We start from the raw sequence: 22232 nt of genomic DNA, 5'->3' as shown, positions 1-22232 counted from the left end.
GTGTTTGAGGCTCTTGACTCAGCTGGACCTGCTCCCACTTTTTTCTCCAACCTCCTTCCATGGAAATATTGAACATTTTGGCACAACTTCAGGAAAATATTACCTGTGGATTGACTTCTCTTTGGTGGGTTAAAAGATGCCAATCTTCATTGGTGGGCAGTGCTTCAGGAAAGCCTGGTTAAAGCTGTCCATCGTTCTGGAGCTTCCCGTCAGATCCAGTTCTCTTAAAGGGGACTGAAGAGCTGAAAATATGTACTTCTAACCTCGAAAATGTTTGAGAAACAACTCTGCTGTATGTGCAGTCAATTCACTTAGTGAAACCATAAGCCAGAAAGACGAATAACTAGGAGACATGCCTGTTGAAAAATACATTGCTTTGCTCAATATGGCAGCTCTAGGAAAGAAGTCCTACTTTTCAGTTAAAAGAGAGCATACATTAGCATTCCCATTTATCTCAGTGACATTGCTCAGCTGATGCAAGCAGGCATTGAAGTTTGCGACCGAATTTGCGCCAACTTTACTCTGTTCTCTCAGTTCTGCTCAGTTTAATTTATTTAATCGTGAGCCGTAAATGTCATGTGACTGATCACTTAAAATGATAAATCCTTGCAGCATATAGGGAACATATGGCAGCTATTGTTTTCAGAGTTTCTGTGAGCTGATTTCATTGTTCACTTCGCCCAGGTTCAAGGGTTATTTGCTCCCAGTAGTGAGTTGCGTTTCGTCAGTCAGAGATTCAGGATGCTTTCTGGGTGTGGGAAGTCCATAATAACTATAACAGAGGGGCTTGGCTCATGGTGTAAACATGTATTCTCTAAAACCTGTTTTGAACTCAGTGTCGTGATAATCCACAAGATGCTATCATCACAGAAACTTGATTCGTGAAAAGAAATTAAATAAAATTCACTTTCAAGACCTTGGTTTTCTTTTGCTCTTTTGGAGGGAAGGTTGGCAAGTAATGTTTTGGAAGAAATTGAGGTGGGAAACTGGTCATAAGGAACAGGACTTTATTGACAGTCAATTAGTAATCCCACTAAAAACCAATACATTTGCCAATACAATCAGTAACGTTTAACTCAAAGAAAGGAATAGTTCTCGGTCAAAAAAGTAGTCCATTAATTACACTGAAATGTTCTTGCGTGAAATAGACTGACATTTAACTTAAGCGTCCCTACAGTACTTTCCATAAATGTAAAATCTTGTGAAATAATGCTGTTGCATACATAAACACCAACTGTGTAATTTAATTTAGCTTATTATATTATTAGAAGATATATTAAATGACTGAACATTTAAGGATTTTGAGTAACATTAATTGATGTTGTTCCTACAAGATTGTCTGTCTTTCTGTTCCTGTGGCTGTGATACCACAGCAAAGTGACAAAAAGATAAGCTCACGTCTGAATAATTCTTAATGATTTAACAGACACGTTTAAATATTTTGAACGGAACACTTTGATAATGCTTCAGAGCATCTTGTACTTCAGTAGAGAAGGAAATCTGAGCGTCTGTACAAAGAATTAACATGATAAATGTATTAAATAAGTGACTGAGGAATAAGGAACAAAATCCTAAAACTGTTTATTTCCAGGATGAAGGTAGGATATCAATGCCATCTCAGACTGTTGGACTCCACTGTATGTGATGTTCAGGAATTCAGGCTTTTGCAGATTTGATTACACCATGACTCTCACATGAGAAAAGGAAAGAGTGATGAAAATACTTTCCAGAAGAAAGAGATCGGTCTCTGTTTCACCTCAAGGCCACTGCATTCACTAAAACTGAGCACAGAAGGCCCACAGTTCACTGCACAAGCCCAAACAAACAGAGGAAGAGTGCAGAAGAACAAAGAGAGAGAGAGGAACGCCAGTAGCCTGATGTGGGTTGATCAGTGTCAGTGGCGAGTCAGTCATCCAGACCTCTGTTTCATTTAATGTGGGAATTCGGAGGGACAGGGATAAAGAGAAACAAGGGAGAGAGGAAGAGGTGAAAGAGTGCAGTCTGATGAGAGCTTCCTCTGGGACGCTGTGTGTTTTCCAAAGGAAGCACATGAGGGCTAATCTCTGGCCCCTGGAGAAGACAGCAGCTCCTGCTGGCCCTCGGCACATTGTTCCGTTATCATCAGGCATGGCGGATGAGCATCGACTCGTTCAACCTCTTGCTTATCATGAGATTTGGTCAACAACAACCAAATGAACACATGCAGTTTAAAATTTTGAGATCTCACACACACACAACATGTGTGTTGTGCCCAAGCAAACACATATAGGCTAAAATCTTGTTCTATTCTCAGCTGCACAGTATACGGCTCACTTCCTTCCCACTCTTCCTACACTCTTGCGTGTGTTCAACTAGAGGAAGTGCTGAAGAAGACAAGGATTCCATGTGGTCAATATATACTAGCTCACATCTTTCCTCAGGGACTCCTTCATTTTCCACTGAGTGTCCGCTGGAAGTTACATCTGCGGTGTCACAATGACCAGAACGACCTGGACCTGCTGCTGTAATTATCTGTAATTAATGCAATCATTCGTAGTCAGCAGCTGCAGAGCACAGACTGCAGTGCACTGTTCTAGTTTCGTTGATTGAGTGATGTGTGTAAGGAAAGGGAGGGTTATTCATTGGGGGGTTGTTACGGAATTATTGTTTTTCAATATGCTGAGCAGCACAGAGGGTTAAGACTTAAGGAATGTGTTTAAGGAATTGCCAGATCGATATACTTTGATGAATGGACGTAATTATGTAATTCAAGTTCATGAGTAATTCAAGTAATTATATAAACTAGTTTTCAAATTTTATGACTGGAAAAGCACATGCAAAACATCACAATGTTAAGGGTGTTGTTGTCGTTGTTAGGGCATTGCTATGCCGTGACTGAGGCAGAGGTGTCCAATCCTGCTCCTATTGGCCCACTTTCCTGCAGAGTTTAGCTCCAACACACCTTCCTGAAAGTGTCTAGTAGTCCTGAGGATCTTGATTAACTGGTCCAGGTGTGTGTAATTAAGGTTAGAGATAAACTCTCCTGGAAGGTGGCCGTCCAGAAACAGGATAAGAAACTCCTGGAGTAAAGCAAGGTTCACACTGTACGATTTTGGCCTTCTGAGACAAATGTTGAGAATCCTAAAAGATTCCTCTAATCCAATGCCAAAATTGAAAGTCTCTGATCGCTAGTTTGACATGTTCGCCGACATCCGCTTAATTACCTTTGCAATCAAATTTTACCTCCGATAAAATTCTGGCAGTGTCATAAGATTTGACGCACAGTCCTGCAATGTGGCTTCTCCTACAACAACCGTCAAATAAAAAACCAATAGGAGCACCGAACCTAATGACACAATTAGTGAGAGACCAACAAACCACCACTTGCTCCACACACATCGTCTTCGTTATTTTCCATTTTTCTTTTCAAGACAAGCCATGAGCAAAATTAACGCTAGAGATTGCTTTTGTTTGCTAGCCACCATTTCAATAGTGCATGTAGTGCACCTTACAGTCACAGAACGTGTCATGGATTGATGATGTAAAACTCTGGACGAGTCTTCTGCATCCCACAGTGGGGCATGGCTTACAGGGACATCATGTTCGTAAACTTTGACAAGCAACAGTCGTAAAGGACTATTATAAATCATACAGTGTGCACCCAGTTCAAGGTGTTCTGAAAGTTTTTAGCATGTTGCTGTGTAGCTTCTAGGGTGTTCTGGTGGGACAAGGGGGTGTATTGCCAATCCACCTTTTTCTTGAATGTGGAAGTCTTTACATTTCTGGTCTCCAGTGCTCCAGGTAAAATTTACCTAGCTGATAATGTAATGCTAAAGATATAAAAAATAGGGCCGGGACTTTAACGCGTTAATTAAGATTAATTAATTACAGACTTTAACGCGTTAATTAATTACACAAATTATTTTAATCACACTTAGTTTTGCACCGCGGAACGTTTCTCACTGGATGAGTTTCGGCGGACCGATTATACTGGCGCACCAACTAGCGCTCATGACGAAGAAGCTGACGAGATCGCTTTGGTTGGCCGGTGGATGGGAAATTTTGTTATAAAAAGCGAATGGATGGAAGCGTCGATAAGAGCATGGTTGTGTGCAAGCTATGCAACAAGGAATTCGCTATTGCTATTATGGTGTGTTCACACCGAACGCAAATAGAGCGTCAAATACGCGTCTATCGCGTCTAGTTAGACGCTTGAACATTTGCTTGAGTCCAAATTTTTCAACTTGCCGGGAAGACATTCGCGGCAAACGCGTCGCCCAATTCGCGTCATTCGCAACGCCCGGCGCGATTGATGCGTCTATTCGCGTCTTTGCATTGACTTTGTATGTAATCTACTCGCGCAAATAATTAAATTCGCGTTCGGTGTGAACACACCATTAGTGTGTTCAATATGCTATTGCTACACTTAATGGCAAAAATTGCACTGGTCTGCTGGACTTGGTTGAACAAAAATAAACTATTTTGTTGCTTTAGCTTATGTATTCAGTCATTATTCAATAGTATACTAAAAATCCATGTGAAAAAAATTACTTCTCACTGTTCTCAGGTCAAATATTTATGCAATTAAAATGCGATTAATTTCGATTAATTAATTACAAAGCCTCTAATTAATTAGATTAATTTTTTTAATCGAGTCCCGGCCCTAATAAAAAAACAACATTTTAAGGTGTTTTTCAGCACTGCCTGACCTATCTAATTTGAATGGTAGATGGATGATTGAGAAATGCCAGAGGTCCCAGGTTCAAATCCAGGACGCTAGCTGCGACAAAGAAGGAGAGAGACAAAACATTTTATTAACATAAGGAAATAAAAAGCATACATAAGAAAACTCCACTGTGTGAGGAGAGGAGAGAGACTCCCCAAAGAATGAAGGGAAACTGCTTAAACAGCCTGTTCTCACGTAAATGCGTCTCTATAGCACGCATTGTGTATTATCGTGCAATTTATACGCGAAAATGAGTTTTTACGTGCATTTGATACGCAGTTTTCGCATGCATTTGATACGCAGTTCATTTGCGTGCAATACACACGCACCCCACACCACTAATTCTACCCAAACGTATAATACACACTTTTACCTACCCTAACCAACTCATGCGTATCCTATGCACGTAAAAACTAATTTTCGCGTATAAATTACACGATAAACACACTGCGTGCTATAGGGACGCATTTAGTGTGATCGGGTTGGCTTAAATCACCGGCATCAGCTCCAATACAGGCGAAACTCCTCAATAATAATTGCAGGGTTTATAACAATGACCTGAAGCAGTCCGAGATTTACTACGTTGATAACAGGTGGGTGTTCCTATTCTGCATACATCTCCGGATTGCAGTGAAGTTCAGAGGGCTTTTCATCTTTAAAATGATAAGTGCACTCATATACCTTCTTTGGGGAGTATTTTGATTTAAGCACTGCAAGCCATGCTCAAATTTCTCTCATCAGTCTATGGCATAAATACAGTGACAGGGAAATTTCCAGGAATTCCTTCAGTTTATATCTGTTAGCTGTTTTTAACAGTACTACTTGACATTGAACTCATTTTTGTTTTCCTTAGCAGTGTTTAAAAAGTTTCAGTTGAATTAATTCAGTCCCTCTTTTTACCCAGTATAACATGGAATATGACAGCAGTTCAATGAAAATTAGAATACATCATGTTTCATTCATGGTCATCATGGTTTCTCAGGAAAAAAAAATAGGATATCTTCCCTCTTTAATTGTACATATTGCAATCAACTACTCATGAGTTAGCTGCATGAAAATATTTATACTGCATTTACTTTTAACAGTGACCAAAGCGCCCTTTCTACCTTTTTTTTCTGAGCGTGTTTCTTTTAATACTAATAATAACGGATTCAAGATTGTTGGTTGTTTTGCTGTGAATTGTGGGTTTACATGTCAAATGGTGTTGAAATGATGCTTCCTAGATTTTAACTGGATGACGTCAGGTTTTGATGCAACACAGGCTCATTGAAAAAACGTGCCTAATTTGCAAATATGTGCAAATCTGAAAATATGATTACAGGTGAAGATTATGTAATACCAAATACTTATTTTTGCACGGTTCCTTGCAAAATACTAAATTATGACCTCAAAACACTTACCAATGCGCAGGATTTGTAAACTTACACATTTTGACGTTTGCATCACATAATCAGCTCCATAAGTTAAGCTTTTCTGGCAGAGTAAACTTGCTCGGTAGCTCACCTGGTACAATGCACCTGCGATGTGAAGCGTTCGGGTAAGAGTTACGAGAACCGTCAGTCACGATAAAAGCTAATGTTTCCACAGGTAAATTTTTCCAGTCAACCTATGTTGTTTCTATGATACATTTTACAAAAACATACATGCACAGTAAATAATTACATTTTTTGTGTTTTTCTTCAGTACCTCAGGCCCTCTGATTGAGCTGAACTGATTGAGCTTCCTCCCGCCCTCTTCTGAGGGATCAAAACGGCACATTTGTATCCCCTTTCTTGTGGCTATAAATAATATACATCATCACACTTAGCAATGTGTCTGTCAGTGAAGCATTGCAGTGTGACTTCAAATGAAGAATGCATTAGGGAGTGTCTGGTTAAGCTTGTATACACAACTAGGGTTAGTTACGCTCACTGCAAGTCAATGTGGGCACCTGTGTCTGATCACTAGAGTGAAAAGTTGCCATACGCTCACTCTATCCCTTCAATCAACTCCTCATTGAGGAAATCTAGAAAGGAAACTGGATTTGGACTTCTGACAGGTATGTTGGGGTAATCCGGTCAGTGGGACAGCCATTTATCAGACATTCCTTACCAGATTAGCAAGTGTCAACCAACAAGAGAGAAAATCTCAGCTGTCAACAGACTAAATAGAGAACAAGGGATCAGGCCCCCACTTGGATCTATAGGTATTTTTGTTATATTGGGAACATGTCCTAATGCATGCCGTATGTATCCATTTAACTTGTGTATAAATGTGTGTGTAAATACCCAAACCAACATGAACAGTTTAAGCAGTAGCATGTTACGTAATCAGATAAAAATAGGTGTTTAAGTGATCTATTACTTGTTATATTTCCACCATAATATAAGAGTTACTTAATAAAGAAATATGTAACATTACTTTTCTATTCATTTACTTACTTTTACTAATAATTCACTGAGAGATACAATTGAAAATGACTCCCTTTAGCATGTGAGGAGACATTGTTCTAACTATAAGTAACCTACGTGCATGTCAACCAACTCTCATTAGAGTAATAGTAGACTATTAGGATAGGGTTAGTAGAATAAGTTGACATGTAGTTGCAAAGTTACTTATAGTCAGTAGAATGTCTGTTGGGGAGCGTCACAATAAAGTGTTGGCAGATATTAAGCAGAGAGTCTACTAATACTCTAATGACTGCTAGTTGACATGCATATTTACTTATAGTTAGTAGAATCTTATTTGGTATATTGAAATAAAGAGTTACTCTACTACTAATAATAATACAACTAATAAGACAATTCTTGGCCAAAATGGAAGTAATCATAACACAGTGAATGTGGCAGTGGTCTTTTTCCCACAGAGGTGACAGGTGAAGATTGAGTAGATTTGTGTTTGTGATGGTGTGATGTCCTCTGAGACGTGCGAGAGCAGGAAATCAGGACGGCTGCTGTCTCTTAAAACGCCACTGCACAGACAGGATACGGCAGTGAATACAGGAAGTGAGGGCAGAGTCCTATCGCTCAAACAACACATACACACACACATACTCAATCTCTCATCTTCTCTTTGGGGCTGTCTTTATTACACACACACATATACACTCCTGCTGGTGCTGTTATCTTCTTTTCGCAGGGTTTCCTATGGATTCACGCCCAGCCAAGGTCTCAAATCATCATCATGGGACACAGCGGTGCAGGATACACGCTACATGTTAACTCCCGTTATAATTATGGTCATTGACTATAGTTTAGCATACGTGTACAAATACATATTTTAGCCAGAAAAAAATGGTTTATCATCCTCTAGCCAAGTCTCTTTCACACCTCTGCTCTTTGAGATTTGAGATTGCCACCAAATCACAACATGAACTGAAATCAAATTAAAGGGCTAATCCACCGTTGGCAACATGGGCTTTTAATAAAACTTGGCTGTCTCTTTTTAATAAAAAAAAGGCTTTCTTGTGCAGGTAACATGGAGAAAGAGTACACAATGTATACATGTAATTTACATATACTATAGACTTTATGTATCTAATTGAAAATTGGCATAGTTACCCTTACTTTTTACATGCTGTGTGTCTTTTAAAGGGGACCTTTTAAGCAAAATGCACTTTTATAAGGTGTTTGAAACCAGATGTGTGTCTAATGTGTGTAAACAACCAGCCTTTAATGGTAAAAATCCACCCAATACTTTTTTTTATAATCCCCATAATTCATTAACTATCTCTCCAAAGAGTGGTTCCAGATTTCCCCCTACTCCTACGTAAGCGAAGGGAAGCTCCGCCCAGGACTGGTGACGCTCTGCCCTATAAAAAGTTGTTTCTGAAGGATGGGTCAACAACAACGCTTTCTTGCTTAACTTCATATCCAGAACAAGCAAGTATGGCACTTCATATTTTGGGAATGTTTCCAAATTTTCTTTCTGAATGAGCTTTCTAGAATGCTGTACGGCTAATGTGGCTAAAGTTACCATCGTCTCTAACTGTATTCACAGAGACCAGAGCTATGTCATTAATTTTATCCCAAAAATGATCACTTTCTGCGTAATTCATAAACGGACATTTATTATGCACTGTATAGTCAGGTGACAGACTTTGGAGCATGGAGCAGCAGCAGCTCATTTGCATTTAAAGGGACACACACAAAATGGCGTCTTTTGCTCAAACCCATTGGCAAATTTGACAAGCTATAATAAATTATCGTGGGGGGTTATTTGAGCTAAAACATTCACAGAAGCATTCTGGGGACACGAGAGATTTATATTACATCTTGTGAAAAGGCGCATAATATGTCCCCTATAGTATACATGTAGGTAATTTCATATGTTGTCCATGTCTTTTTTCAAAAGAAACAATTTTGCCAACTTTACTTGAACTATACATTTACCATAGCATGCCTCACTTTCAGAACATTTTACATCCACTGCTCCTCTGGTGGAATGATCTTCCAAACTCCACCAGTCAATCTCAATCCTCAGAAATGCTTCAAACTCTAAATGAGCATTTAAAACACAACTAGTAACACACTCATGTTATACTTCCTTCCAAATGCTTAACTAAATTACAAATGAATGATTTTATATGTATTTTTCTTTTTAATATATTATAGATTGTATAGCTTCTAAACTGAAATCTACTCTCTACTATTCCACTGTTGTGTTATCTCTCCATCTATGGTTATTTAATCTGCATCAAGGTAATTTAAATTAGGTTTAAAGTGTCCACGGTGAAAATAGAAAGGGGTGTGGTGTCCTCATTGAGCTGGGGAAGTGAACTTTGGGTCGTGCAGAGGGCCGTTTGGTCCAGAGGCGAAGGGCCAGGCAGCCATTGTCTTGGTGGTCCTTCCTGCACCCCGAGGACACCTCGTGCATGGGTGAGACGGGTCTTTTCGAGGAGATGTTTATGGCTAACAGTGATGACATACAACTACAATCGTATGCAGTATGTGCAGGTACTGTAAGTCCTATAAAGTACTGTTTAATTTTGAATTTGTGCACCACCGAGTGCAAGCCATCATGCTACACCCAGCATCACATTACAGTGCAATATCTTTATACTACTACAGTGATTTAAAGTATAAAAGTTATTTGTACAGCATCAGAATGTAGTATACATAAGTAGTAGCCTACTGTACGTGCTGTATAGTTTTAGTTTTTTTGCAGACAATATTTGAGCTTGATGGTAGAGACCCCCTAAGTGAATATTGAATATCAATACATTTTTGATAAAGCTGGGTTTAACTGGGGAGGAAGAATTGGACAGTGTCCCGTTGTGCAGTTATGCTCAGATTATACGCAGCTGTACCCCACTGACTCATATCTCTGCCTGACTTTCAGACATTGAAGCTTGGTTAGGTATGTGTTATGTTAGTATGCTATGTCAGTTATTCGCAAAGTTATGTGGTTGGAACCATAGGCGCCGATTTTCTGCCGATAGGTGCCCACACTCCATACACTGCAAATACGTTACCAACCAAATAAAAGAGCCAGAGAAGGCGAGGCTGAAGGACTGTCTCAATTCAAGTCAAGTCAAGTCAGCTTCATTTATATAGCGCCTTTAACAATGTGGATGGTTCCAAAGTGGCTTTACAGTGATAATAAGAAAATTAAAGCAACAGAGATTGTTTTGGATTTATGGCAGCTCTAGAATAAAGTTATTTTCCAGCTAAAGTTAGTTTTGATTGCTTAACTTCCTTCGCAACGATCATTAGTTATTAACTTAGGGGCCGCTAACACATCGCCTTGTGTCTGGGCCAAAAAGTTAAGCTTAAACCAACCACAAAGACTACAGCTAACTAGCACTCATGTTCTGCACCTGTGGAAAAAAAGAACCATACCAACAGGTGGCAGTAGTCTGTATTTGTCATTCAATAAGGGAAACAGAAAGAGCCAGAACTGCAGATAAACAAAAGACGAGCTCACTTGCCTATTGACTTCGTCGTAAACTGAGACTTCATCGTTTCCATTTCTCTTGGTGGTTCGCTAAACTGAACAGGCAATCAAGAGGTTTTTTTCTCACCAACAAAATTGGCCAAAAAGCCAGTGACAGTAGTCCGACTAGTGCCAGCAGTGTGGAACTGCAAACACTTAGCCGACAGACATTCAATGTCAGTCTGACATTTGCAGGAGCAAATAAGCAAAAATATAAAGTGTGCATTACTTGCAAAGTGCATGTTTATGTGAACGCCTCTTGTCTCAAGTGGCATTCTCACAACATACGACTTTCTGTTGTTCATGCAAATAAGCTATAGTAATAGACAATAATGTGATCTCTAATCAAATAAGTAGCAGACGTTATTACTCCACCAGCTGATTGACGTCAACAACAGTTCTATTGTTGAGCCAACATGGTTCAAATAACAAATGTGCAACAAAGTTACTACAGTTCTGTGCAGTCATGACTGGCTGGTTAATACATATTACTACATCATACTAGGGTAGTTATGCAGTGAATTACGTCATTTTATATAGGAAACAAAAACCAGCAGAAATCCCTTCATGTGCTATCGGAATTATCACAAAGGCAAGTTTAGTCTGAAACATGAACAGCCTCTCAAGTCATATTTAAGACTGGGAAACTGAGCTAATTGTAACTGAGTTTACGAGTTGGGTGGGCAATGAACTTTGAACATGGAGGAGGAGAGTTGCTGTAGTTACTGTTTAGTTTTATTCATTTTCCCCACAGCATCTACATTGCGTTCTCTTGCTGTTACAGTTATGTAGAATTATAAACAACCATTTGATGGATATTGAATATTTTTACATTAAAACAGCATTTATTTGACTGAAACGTCAGAATCTTCAAGGAGCACTGTGAATGTATAGTGAAGGTAATGTTTATATGGTTGTCAACCAATGGGACACTACATTTTAAACAAAATCTATTATATTTATGAAATATCTTCAATACAAGAGGGGTTAATTAGGCAAAATGAACCTGGTGTTCTCCATGATTCCTATTCTTTCCAATGACAAAGCACAAGAATGTGACAATATCAACAACTTCAGAAGTAGAAGTAGGAAATTCCCAATAGCACATGAAGGCAGCATAAGCCTCTATCGATGAGGTGAACGTGATTTCACCAAGTACCACATGTTCCTGGATCAACTTCGTTGTTGATCCTGGATCAACTTTCCAATCAACCAATCAGATTTGAGGGACAAGTTTACAGTTTATGTCAAGTTTAGGCTTAGAACCAGGGTGAAGTACTTAAACATCAGTGTTATTAACCTTTCATTACCCTCTGATTTTAAGGAAAAGTTATGGGTAGGGTTAGGTTTAGGGGTAGGGATTGGGTAAGGACTACATTTTGGGACAGGAATCTTGATCCAGGATCAACAAAATATGTTGATCCAGGACCATGTCTTCCTTGGCAAAATCACGGTGACCCTATAGATGATCCAGAATCCCTGCAAAAGAGCCAGGAAGAATGAGAGAGATAAAGCCAGAGAAAGCTAGACCTTTTACAGCTGTGCTGGTGTTTAAGGTCATGGCACAATAAACCCCCCTCATTTATCTGTTCATGTTCATGACCCCTTTGTGTGTCCTCAGTTTCTCTGGGGAAGGTGGAGATGGTTTGACTCATTTTCCTGCAGTGGAAGCCATTTCACGGCCTGCTCCCCACTACAAAGCCACTGCCACTACATCTCCAGCCAAGAATAAGCCTGCTATTACCATATAAAAGTCTAATGTAATTGATCCCACATTCAGTTCCGCTGTGTCTCAGGGAATCTGGTAGCAGATATCAGGCCACGATAGCAGTTATGCATTTATTTTTTATTATTCATTCATGTGGCACAGTGTTAGTGGAGAGCCTTGCAAAGACAAGTTATTTTGTGTTGAAATGGATGGATCTTTGGAGCGATGAACAAGTCGAAATACTGAAAAGTGCTTTCACTCCTGTGTTCTCAATGAAGAAGACTTTTTGAGTTCAGAAAGTTGCAGTACGTTTTCAAAGTGCAATATATATATATATATATATATACACACTCACCTAAAGGATTATTAGGAACACATGTTCAATTTCTCATTAATGCAATTATCTAATCAACCAATCACATGGCATTTGCTTCAATGCATTTAGGGGTGTGGTCCTGGTCAAGACAATCTCCTGAACTCCAAACTGAATGTCAGAATGGGAAAGAAAGGTGATTTAAGCAATTTTGAGCATGGCATGGTTGTTGGTGCCAGACGGGCCGGTCTGAGTATTTCACAGTCTGCTCAGTTACTGGGATTTTAACGCACAACCATTTCTAGGGTTTACAAAGAATGGTGTGAAAAGGGACAACATGACATCATGACTTTGCGTAAACATACACGCCACTTTTTCAAATTTGCCCAGTGGCCTCTGTCCATCATGGCCTCCTAATAATCCCCATATATATATATATATATATATATATACACTGATTGGCTTCATCACTCTGTCTCCTCTCCACCAGTAAGCTGGTGTGTGGTGAGCGTTCTGGCGCACTATGGCTGCCGTCGCATCATCCAAGTGGATGCTGCACATTGGTGGTGGTTGAGGAGATTCCCCCTTCCATGTGAAGCGCTTTGAGTGCCTAGAAAAGCGCTATATAAATGTAATGAATTATTATTATTATTATTATTATTATTATTATCAATTCAAGTGGCGTGTTATCTATACGCATTTTGAGGTATCCGCGTGTATGTCCACGCCGAAATCTTTTGCGTGTATGTCTACGCCATTAAATGTCCGAGTGATTCCGCGTGTATGTGTACGCCGTTAAATGTCCGAGCGAAACGAAGCAAAATCTATATCTAGATCTGTGGAGCGATATTTCTTTTCCTAGGATGGTAGGAGAAGACTCATAAATGGTATTAACCCCAGTGACGGGTAGGTTTAGGGACGGGGTTGGGGTAGGTCATATATTTATATATACATAATACAGTAATATAACGTTAAGTCAAAGGCGTTGATAAACACGCTGAAAAGCGATTATGCGTGTTGATAGCACGCCAAAAATGAAAATACGAATTGGCGTGTCATACATACGCCATTTCATGAGATCAGTCTGAAAGGGAAAAACATCCAGTATGTAGCAGTCCTGTGGGCGAAAATGCCTTGTTGATGCTAGAGGTCAGAGGAGAATGGGCCGACTGATTCAAGCTGATAGAAGAGCAACTTTGACTGAAATAACCACTCGTTACAACCGAGGTATGCAGCAAAGCATTTGTGAAGCCACAACATGCACAACCTTGAGGCGGATGGGCTACAACAGCAGAAGACCCCACCGGGTACCACTCATCTCCACTACAAATAGGAAAAAGAAGCTACAATTTGCAAGAGCTCACCAAAATTGGACAGTTGAAGACTGGAAAAATGTTGCCTGGTCTGATGAGTCTCGATTTCTGTTGAGACATTCAGATGGTAGAGTCAGAATTTGGCGTAAACCGAATGAGAACATGGATCCATCATGCCTTGTTACCAATGTGCAGGGTGGTGGTGGTGGTGTAATGGTGTGGGGGATGTTTTCTTGGCACACTTTAGGCCCCTTAGTGCCAATTGACCTATGGCTAAGCCACGCCCCCAAACGTGATGAGCCAATCACAGTGCGCATAGCTAACCCAATACACTCGGACATTCTCTGCTTCCACGTCCATTGAAATGCATTGCAGTTAGTCAGTTTTCATTCGTTTTTATATGTTTTTTCTTGTCATTTGAAGTTTAAAATGGTCAAACGGTGTGCATGGGGTGCATGCAACTCCGACACAATAAGTATCGAGATAAGTATCTGCTCTGAATAAAGTTATGCGGTAGACCACAACACCAACTAAACGTGGATAAATTAAACAAGAATTAAACAAGGATGTCTACATCTGTTATAAGTCAACAACGTATTTGAACGTTATCTCTAACCTAACGTTAGCCTAACATTAGAAAACGTTGACGTTAGCTTCTAGCTGTGTTGTACATCATGTCACTTAGCTTCAGTAACGTATCTTTAAATAACCAAGATAACAAATGTTTGCGATGTTGTGCTGAAAGATTCATGTAAATACTGCAGTGCATGAACAATGCTGATCCTCTATCTTGTTGTCTGAGATGGTGATGGCAACGAGATGCGGTTTATCACGTTTACACTGTGACCTGTAAATTTTTGCCTGGAGCTGAAGCTTTTCATCAACCTTCTCAACAATAAAATTATTAATATAACCCTCCAATAAATAGTTGAGGCCCTTTTGGTGACTTCGAGATGACATATAATCTTAGTGTCTCCAAAAATCATCAATTGCCTCCTGTGAAATGTCTCCTACTGTGACAGCTGCCATAGCGCCTGTCACCGAATGTTGACTGTTAAGAATAAGAAACAAAGATAACTGTTAATATTATGTTCATAATTTTTCACATCATTGCCATTTGTTTAACAAAATGAAATATTGTTAGTTAATAGAGTGTAATTATAATAGTGTTGTAGTACATAACACTACACTATAATACTATTATAGTATAATAGTGTAGTAGTACAATAGTATAATTGTAATAATGTTATAATAATGTTTATTAAAATACCAATAAATTAAATTATTGAATGTCTGTAAAAATCTTTTTTTGATTTTGTAACAAACTTACAGTCATGACCTATATTAGATGCAGTTAATGACATCTGCCACATGTAGTGCTTATGAAACTCATCCCTTCTTTTATCCGGAGCCAATGAGACTTCAACACATGTGGTTTTCAACAGGATAACCTGTTTTCAACGTATTATCCTAGCCTGACGTCGTCATACTCAGATTCTAGTCAGAATGTGAGTCTGATACTGCTCCATTGGGCTGTGATTATGGTGCGCGTTTCAACCGATCCAGGAAAGAAAATGCCTCTGGACTCAATTGGATCGACAGATGCCTTGATCTCGTTTCTCTGTTCCTCTATTAAAATGAATGTGCTGTCTACATCTTCTATAACAGACACGATGGCTAAATTCTCCAGTGGCAGCCATTCTTTGTTGTAACCGAATTCATCCCAAGCGCTATTTGATGACGTGGATGATTACGATTGATGATTGATCATCTGTCCATCATCGTATAAAGCCCACCCTGACAATTTGATTGGTCCGAACAGCTTTGGTTCGGGCATACTTGCTTCACAACGGATCAAGTCCAGATCGAACTTCCCACCCTCAAATGTTGTGGGCGGGGCTAAGTTCGGCTGGCATCCAGGCAAGTATTATCCCTGTTCAACATGAGTATCTGCTCTTTCCGAGTGAACATTTTACAACTTTACCAAATAATAAAAAAAAAAAACCTAAGCTGAATTCTTAAACTATTCATCACTAGACAAACATTGGGGACATAGACTAAATCACTTTTGTGGACACAATTGATTAAAGGTAGGTTGTTTGTTCAACTATGGGCATTTTTTGGCCCTGTCGCCTAGAAAAGGAACTTTCAACTTACTCTCACTAGTTTATTTAATGTATCTACTAAAATTGTCATATATGCATCACATGAGAATTCTGGAAGGCGCCCTCCTGGAAGGCGTGTCCTCACATCGCAGATAATAGTTCAACAGAAGGAAGGGGGTTCCGGTGGAGGACATGGAACTGAAGAGGGACAAAACCAAGGAGGGGCTGGCAGAGAGAAACACCACGGTGGAGATTATTGAGGGAGGAGCAAGGTAGGCAATGGCGGGGGGTGGATGGTGAACGTGATTTCACCAAGTACCACATGTTCCTGGATCAACATCTTTGTTGATCCTGGATCAACTTTCCAATCAAGCAATCAGATTTGAGCGACAAGTTTACAGTTTATGTCAAGTTTAGGCTTAGAACCAGAGTGAAGTACTTAAACATCAGTGTGATTCACCTTTCATTACCCTCTGATTTTAGGGAAAAGTTATGGGTAGGGTTAGGTTTAGGGGTAGGGATTGGGTAAGGACTACATTTTGGGACAGGAATGTTGATCCAGGATCAACAAAATATGTTGATCCAGGACCATGTCTTACTTGGCAAAATCACGGTGACCGACGGGGTATACAGGTGACCCAGAGGACTGCCACAACGAAGGCCTATGACGGACCTAATGGTGAGAGGAGCCAGGGTGGACTCAGCGGTTCAATCATCAGCATTAGAGCCAGGAAAGTTGGAGACCTAGGCGGTGCCGAGGAGACACAAGGGGCTTTTTCACTGGTTAGTTATAGGAACTTAGTTATAGGAACTACCCACCAGGGTGAACCAAACATCCCCTAGGGCCATTTTCCTGTTGCATTCGCACCGCTAGTAAGAACTCTCAAGTGGCGTAATCCACACTTGTTGTTGTGAATTTTATTTTGTTATTACCTTTATTTTGACTGCACTGAGAATGCCAGAGTCTAAGCACTCAGTGCTCACATTCTCATTAGTTTATGGTCTGTTTAACAGTCCTAATACGTTATTAGATATAACTGTTTTACAAAGAAATTAGACAGTAAATGAAAAAGTATTAGTGTTTATTATGTGATTGATGTCCAGTGTCGCTAGCTGAGCAAAACTACATAATCGTGTTTCTTGGTCCCGTCAAAGTTGTGTTGGATTTTCTCCTCAGCGTAAAGGTGAAGAGGTCCGTCTATCACTGTTTTCCATTTACATAGAATCAGTTTGTGGAGTAAACATATAGACTATAATCTGTACACAGCTTTTTTTTTAAATGGCAGGTACTGATGTTTCACGTGCGTTCGGCCAATCACCATACACGTACACAACTGGTAGATCCTATAGTGCTGGTTTAGACCCTACTCTGAAGTAGGAGCTAAATGAGTTCCCCCAAAAGGCGTTCCTAGAACTAAAATAGTTCCCAGTTCCTGTAGTGCGAACATGCCAAAAAACGGGTACTTCCGCCATTAGTTCAAGGAACAATAAAAAGGTTCCTCTGGTGTGAAAGCCCCTATAGAGAATGGCCGACCCACGTCGGTCCTGGAGGACAAAGCGGAACTGTGGTGACAAGCAGCCGAGGTGGACTGAGGCAGAGGGAAAGTGGAGCCAGACAGAGAATTCGTCCCTAATCATTATATATCTCACCCTAGGACATACCAAAGGCATTATGGATTCCGACGAAAACTTCAAAAAACTTGTCAGGCAGTTCTACGCGTATCTCAGGGCCTTTCACCATGAGAAAACCCTGAGAGAGGGAGAAGCAAAGGATGTCAGACCTCGTCGCCTACAACAGATTACGAAAGAGCTAAACGCGGCCATTAAACCGGCCCTCCTCAATATGAACCAGGGCACGGAAGACCTAATCTTTGGAAATGCCCAGAACTGGCTACAGATTGGTATGGAAATCCTGAAGAAACATTACTCGGAATGTCTGATTTTGACTCAGGACGGGATTACCCATACCTCATTGATTAGATGGAAGGAGGCTTGGGACATCGCGGTCAAGTGGGGGAGAAAAAACTTAAAAACACTGAAGGACAGCACAATCCAACAAGCGTCCCAAGCGGTCCGGACTTTTATAAACCCTTCAAACCCGACCGGAGCCACTGTACCGGACACCACGACACCAAAAGCCACAAAAGAAATTAGTACCCGTCGGAAAATGGTGGAGGAGGGAACAGAAACTGGAGAAGACCCCGCCCCGAAGAGGAGGAAACCAGTAGAAGTTAGTGCGGTAGCCACAGGGGACTCAGAAGAGGAGGAGGTCTTCTACCCCACCACAGAGTCCCCCAGCACATCATCAATCATTTCTAAAGAAAAAACAACCAAATCAATCACCACAACAACCAAATCCATCACCGCAAAAACACAAACCGACGGAAGAGAAGCCCAAACTGGGAGTGACTCTACAACATCGTTAGAACCACAGGGTCCCAAACCCCAGACCAGGTCGGACCACCAGTCTTTTGGCATCTTCGAACGGCATGTCTGCAAGAAAGACAAGTATGACAACTGGTCCCTGATTCCCAAAAAGCCCATCCTATTCCTGGGAGACTCTAACCTGTCCCGGCTTCCCCTGATCAGCAATGATCTAGTGCAAACGGTCTGTTATCCGGGGGCTAAATTAGCACATGCCTATCACTTAATTAAATAATGCATATCTCGTTTCAAACTTATTTTAAAAAAAACAACCCCTAAAAAAAAAAAAAAAAGAGAATTCAAGGGGATCCTTGCCAAGGCATAGCTGGAGACCGGAAGACCCCAGGCAGATCCACACAGCAGAGTGGAGTCAACAGAGGGGGAGCCGAGGGACTGAAGGGAGCCAGCAAATGTGGGGCCAAATGACTGGCTGTCTTTGGTAGAGCAAGTGGGAGAGGGAGGCTGGGCAGGACCAGCGGAGACACAGGAGACTTGGAGCTCGGCAGGACCAGCGGCGATGGTAGAGTTAGTGGTATATCCTCAAACAATAATGCAGAGGCCAGACACAGCTCACCCTCATCGGTGGGAGCATGTGCGGGGCTCCACTTCATCCCCTCCATGATGGCTTTAGGTTTTGGTCGGGTTCAAGCTGCATGGTGGACACAGGCTCGGGGTCTGCGGTGGGCTCCGGCAGTATGTCCGCGCTGTGCAGTGTGGACGGCTGGCTTGGCTCTGGGGATGGAGTGGGGCTGGCAGGGTTGTCTTCAGCCAGGCAGACTACGAAGAGCGATCCCCAATTCACCAGCACCCACTCCACATAGGTGGTGAAATTTCCCAGAGGACCGTCTACAGGCAGGCGTGCTTTGGACTGCTCAAAAAATACGCAGAGCGAGCAGTCCAGACAGTGGGTGAGGCATGCCAAATCAATTCCCTTGTGTGGTCCTCAAGGTTTTGCTCTTTCTGCTCCAGACAGAGCAAATGAACCATGAACCATAAGTAAGTCCATTATTAAATGCCATAATAGTCCACTCTTGGTTCTCCATTCTGTAACGTGCAGTACAACACAAACAAATCACAGTTTTCCTTAAGTTCTTTAACAAGGAGAAAACGCAGGAGAATGAGAATACAGCAACTACACACTCTAAAAAATGCAGGGTTAAAAAATAACCCAACCTTAACCACGCCGCTGGGTCACTATAGGACAGAACACGCGCTGGGTTGGTTTGACCCAAGTGCTGGGTTTGTCCATTTAACCCATATTGTTGGGTCATTCATTTGACCCAACCAGTGGGTGAAATTGACCATCTTGCTGGGTTAAGTCTTACTCGTGTGCTGGGTTATTTCCTGTATCATTGCCTTATTAAAATTAGTAACAAATATTTTTTTATATTACCGTACTAATGTAAAATAATGATTGTCTCTGTAATACAATAAACCAGAGATGCCACTGTATATGTGATTTCAATCATTTATTTTATTTTTTTACATTTTTAATACATCTTTAATATTTTTTTGTAAACAATTATTACAATTATACAATGTATACTCATTCTAAGGTAAAAAAAAACATAACGGTTCATTAAGTAAGGTCTTTATACACCACTGAAAACAGTTATGTATATGATATTGCATTTCTGTTAACAGATCCTCCTAAATACAGTATTACACAATGCACCTTTAAAAGTCAATAAGAAACTAATTTGAACTCTTATACGATTATGATTTCATTTATTAAGATGTGTTGATTTATTAAGAATAGCTACAAACATTTACAATGCGACTAAATATCACAGGGTTTTCCTCACATTTGACAGAGGACGATTCTTTTCCATTAATTTGATACACTGCTTCGTGTATTTAACATGAAAAACAAAATAAAACTTTGAAACAAAGATCACCAGCCTCCAGCAAAGACTCGGTCTCGATGACGTGGCCTGGAACAATGGCAACGGTCTGACGTGTCCCCCTCGACGCATCCCTGATGCTCCAGTCATTTTGTAAATATTCATCCATGTTGGTCCCCAACTGTTGATTACACACAATCACTTAGAGTGTTGCAATATAACTGTCATGCAAGTTTTTTGTGAAAGTATTTATATTTTTTTTAAGGCAAACATTACCAAATATGGCCAAATGTGAAAAACAAACAAAATGTATATTTACACATCTAAATAGACAATTAGCAGTCTAAAATAGTCTGGGATTCAGGATAAGACAAAAACACGATTTGGAAAATGGATTCATGATGTACTCGCTCATTATAAACATTTTGTAAATTTTGAACACAAAAAAAGTTATGGACTGCAGCTTTAAAAATTAACAAAAATCTATTTAAAAAAAATGCAATTTTATGTTGCAAACAGAGATTGCACCTTTAAATATTCTAAACCTAAATTAATTTCATAGTTATCAAGCATATCAAACTTACAGGTTGCATGTCAAGGACCTCTGAGCCTCTGTGGTGGGTCTGAAGCCCTTTCCTCCTCTCCTGTAACGTTAGATGGATGGGGGAAGCAGAGTTTGCAGGACCTTCAAAGCCAGCAGCTAAACAATATGAGCATAATAACGTTGTATTATCATTTAAATAGTATGCTGTATATAACAATTCATATTTCTAAAGTAGCATTTCTGACTTTTCTGCCCTGGTGTTTAAATGGCGCTGTTGTGACAATAGCAAAAACTATTTATTGGCCTCAAACATCGCGCACACTTGATCCATGACCACTGTCTTAGTAGTACTAAATTATTCTTAGTAGGCCTACCTCAGGTCCTAACAACTTATAATGGGTTCAGGGCGAGAACATGCTTAATATGAAATCGATTTATTTCTCATTGCCTCAGTCGCCGTTTGTAAAGATTGCACGTCAGACGTCATACAGTTATTATTATTTTTTTTTTGGGTAAAAACGATCCTGGTTCCGACAAAGACATTACAGAAGAAACACGCAGACTGTGCTGGAACTTACCCCCGTCGATTCTTCTGACGAGAATTTCTTAAATGTGCCAGCAGACTTTAGTTTCCACACAGACTAGACTTTTTTCCCGCAGTTTTTACGTACGAGCCCTATAGGGACATAAACATAGGCTACTGCGCGTGCACGGGTTCATTCAAAACGCTTTCCACACTTTTAATTACTAAACGTCCACAATAAATACGATATTTACGTGATAAAATTAAAATTTAAACTACATATTTCATTAAGGCTGCTGATATAGCTGGTTTACAATGTGGCATTTTGTCAAAAAATCTAACCGGCTAGCTGTTACTAATGTTTTACAGAATAAATACGTTATAGCCTACCCCTCGCACTTCCATATCAAAGACTGTATGCTGAACAGTGAAATTATTAATGTTAAAAATATTGGTAAACATATTAACTTACCATAAAACACTGCCTGCTCCGACCTCCGAGTGAAGTCCTCCTCGAGTCAGAAGTGAAGAATCCAGAAAGTTCCGCAAAGAATAAACCGGTTGCTGGGTCAAAATAACCCAACCAGCTGTTTATTTGTGAATTACCCCCTTACAACTCATTTTACCCAGCATGAGCAACCCAATAATGTGTTTACAGTGCCCCAAACAACCCAGCATTTTGACCCAGCACAATCAACCCAACAATTTGTTTACAGAAACAACCCAGCATTTTTTTGAGTGCACATTAACATAAATAACAGAGAACACTGAACTGAGAAAATCAAAGGGTTATAAACACAGGGAGTAATCAAGGGAAAACAGAACAGGTGTGGAACTAAT

This window comes from Rhinichthys klamathensis, unplaced genomic scaffold, assembly GCF_029890125.1.
Source record: "Rhinichthys klamathensis goyatoka isolate OS25496 unplaced genomic scaffold, OSU_Roscu_1.1 h1tg000011l_1, whole genome shotgun sequence".
Classification (NCBI taxonomy): domain Eukaryota; kingdom Metazoa; phylum Chordata; class Actinopteri; order Cypriniformes; family Leuciscidae; genus Rhinichthys; species Rhinichthys klamathensis.
Note: the sequence above shows the minus strand (reverse complement) of the source record.